Here is a 3,319-nt window from a genome sequence, read left to right as displayed (position 1 = left end):
TATATATTGGTGTGGATCTAACTATAGCGCATGCACTAGTGTGCGAATGTCGTGGCTGTGGCGAAATTCATTGGCGTGTTCTACTCAGCATTATATATTTATCTACACGAGATGAATTATAAACGGGGTTCCATCCATTCACGCGTGATATTAATGCTTTTCCGTGTGAAGAGTAGTTGCAGAATACAGCTTGTATGTGCGTAGTAGTAAAAGGCTTCCGGTCGTAGTGGATGCGAACTAATAAGCTTTGACAGACCTGTGACTAGTCCATGCAATAGTTCGCGTGCGTCCGTGCGTGCGTGTGTATAGTAAGTTTGTGTGTATGTGGTGGAAGATTTGTTCATATGAGGTAAGCTTGCCTGTGTGATGCTAGCTGAGCTTCCTAAGAATGCATCGCATGAATCTTACTTCCTCTGCGATTTCCTCGCGAGAAAACGTGAGCTTGTTTGGTAGAAAATGCGTGTATATTCGAATTATCAGTGTAAGTTTTGAGTGCGCGTATAGATAAAGAAAGGGAAACTCGCGCTTGGCAAGATGTCACAGCTGCTAGCGCCACCGAGCGGGAAACGTTCACTTGTCATCACAGCAACATCTATTGTGTGATTGGTTCATTTCGTTAGAAAACCAACAATTTACTCGGCACAGGTAGCAGGAGGGAGAGGGAGAGGGAACCGGAAAGGGTTCATGAAAGGAACTCTGAGAGGATGCAGGGGAGAGAGAGTTTTGGCAATGTGGTCAGGCGTGTGGAGACCATTGTCGTGGTGACTGTGATTAGGGGGCTGTCATCCGTATATCCAGGTCTGTACCGCACAGGTGTGTACAGGTGTGTACAGGTGTGTACAGGTGTGTACATGTGTGTACAGTTGTGTCGTCATCGTCTCTACGACAATAGAACAAAGTGTGGCAGCCGACATTCCTATTGTTAGACAGACGACCTTGGCTATACTTTGAAGTTCGAGTCATATATATATATATATCAAGAGTAGATAATAGAGATTGATGGTATAGATATTGATTGGTGGTGTCATATGATTAAGGGAGAATCATAGACGAAAACAAGGTAAAGTTTGAATATATTTATTCACATATTGATAGAATATTTACAAGTATACGAGTGAGGAGAGTGAGAATGAGGAGAGAGAGAGAAGAGAGCGAGATGACGAGAAATGAGAGAGAGAGAAAGAAAAAAGAGAGCAGTTGAGAAGAGATATGAGAGACGAGAAGAGAGAGGGAGAGGAGCGTGAGAAGAACGATAGGTAAGATGTGGTCAAGAAAACACGTTCGCTCTCTCCACTCGTTCTGTAGCGGGAATTCGCTCAACGAAGCGATAATAATGAGGGGAGCAGAGAGGAGATAAAAGAAAAAGAGAAAGAGAGAGAATATATAAAATGGAGAGATGAGCAAGGGCACACCGCCCTCACTCACGCAGCTCTTGTTGCCCACCTGTGGCGGACACTACCAAAGCCGGAGATAGAAAGCGGCGCGGGATAAAGACGAATAAGGCGAAAGAAAGCCGAAAACCGGTCAGACCCAATTAACATCGGTTACTTTCTATCCAGGCTGCTTGCGCGAGCATAAAAAGCTAGTGTCGTGACCTCACGTCTGTGCGATCAATGGTGGGCCGAGGAACCAGTTTAGAGCTTATAACACGCCTATAATATCAGGCGTAATATTACGCTTGTGTCGGCTTGTCGTATGCTGATTGGGGGGGGGGTTTTCGGGAATACGCTGGGCGGGAAGACCCAGTAAATTAGCTTTCACTGGGTTAAAGCTGTCTTACTTGTCCGATCATAGAGGAATTCGAAAATGTCGGTTATCCTGGCTGAGTAGAGAGAACCCCGGTAACGTGTCGAGGGTCAGTTAGAGGAAGAAGGAGACGGGAAGTGAGAGAGAGGAGAGGAGGAGCGGAGAGAGACGAGGAGCAGGAGAGAGAGAGAGAGAGTAGAGCGAAGAGAGAGCGAGAAGAGTGAGCAGTGAGACGAGAGAGAGTGAGAGTGAGAGAAGAGAGAGAGGAGAGAGAGAGAGAGAGAAGAGAGAGAGAGATAGAAGAAGAGAGAGAGAGCCGAGAGTGGATGGATATGGATGGATGATAGTAGAATAGAATAAATGATGAGTAGATAGATAGATAAATAGATAGAAGTAGAATAATAGGATAGAAAGTAGATAGAGAGTAAAGTTGTGCGTGCTGCGTGCGTCTGTGTGTGTGTGTGTGGTGTGTGTGTGTGTGTTGTGTGGTGTGTTTTGTGTGTGTGGTGGGCGTTTGTAAGGTGTGTTGTGTATGTGTGTGTTGTGTGTGTTTGTTGTGTTGTGTGTGGTGTGTGTGTGTGTTGTGCTGTGCGTGTATCGTGTGCGTGGGTTGTTGTGTGTGTAAAATACTGGTCGTGTGGCGGTGTTGTGCCCGCTGTGTGTGTGTGTGTGTGTGTTGTGCGCGACGGTGGTGTGTGTGTGGTGTGTGTGTAGATATGTGTGTGTGTCGTGTGTGCGAGGAGAGAGAGAGAGACGCACGCAGAACAGACACAACCCCGCAGCACGGAGAGGACTGGTCCATCCAGCTAACCGGACGCCGACAAAATGATACCAGCCGGGAGAAGGGCAGAAGGATACGAGAATTGCATTTCTTTCTGTCACGCGACGCCTTCTGCCATTTCTCGTCTCTCTTCTCTCTCTCTCTCTCTCTCGCTCCTCTCTCTCTCTCCTCTCTCTCTTCTCTCACCTTCTTGCGCGCTCTCTCTTTCTCTCTCTCTCGCTCTCTCTCTCTCCTCTTTTTCTCTATCTTATTCTCCCTGATTCACGCCCTTTCCACTTGCTCGGCAATTCGGAGTCTCCACCGCTCACTCTCATGTCGCTCCCTCCCTCTCGTTCTCGGTCCCTTTCCCCGCGCGCCGTCTCTCGTCTCTCCGTCTCCTCCCCTCTTATCACTTACCCCGTCGATTCTTCCCTCGCTCTCTTTATGTCTAAGTCTACAACCCCCTCCTCCCTCCTTCGTCCCCCTTTTTTTTTGCCCCCGGCCCCATCTCTATCGTCCCCGCTCCCCCCGTCTCACACCGCTTCTCATCCTTCACCGCTCCCGCCTCTCCATTCTCTACCGCTCCTCTGCCCCTCTCCCCTCTCACCGTCCTTTCTCCCCTCTCCCCCTCTCCCCGCTCCTTCTCTCCCTCTCGCCGCTCCCCTCTCTCCTTCCGCGCTCCCCTCTCCTGCCCCGCCCCGGCTCTCCCGCTCCTCCCCCTCTCCCTCTCCCTGCCTCTCCCCCTCCCTCTCCCTTCCCCCTCTCACCCTTTCTCCCTTCCTCCCTTCTCTCTCCCTCTCGTTCTCTAGCTGC

The sequence above is a fragment of the Priapulus caudatus genome, unplaced genomic scaffold (assembly GCF_000485595.1).
Source record: "Priapulus caudatus unplaced genomic scaffold, Priapulus_caudatus-5.0.1 Scaffold2394, whole genome shotgun sequence".
NCBI classification, from domain to species: domain Eukaryota; kingdom Metazoa; phylum Priapulida; class Priapulimorpha; order Priapulimorphida; family Priapulidae; genus Priapulus; species Priapulus caudatus.
Note: the sequence above shows the minus strand (reverse complement) of the source record.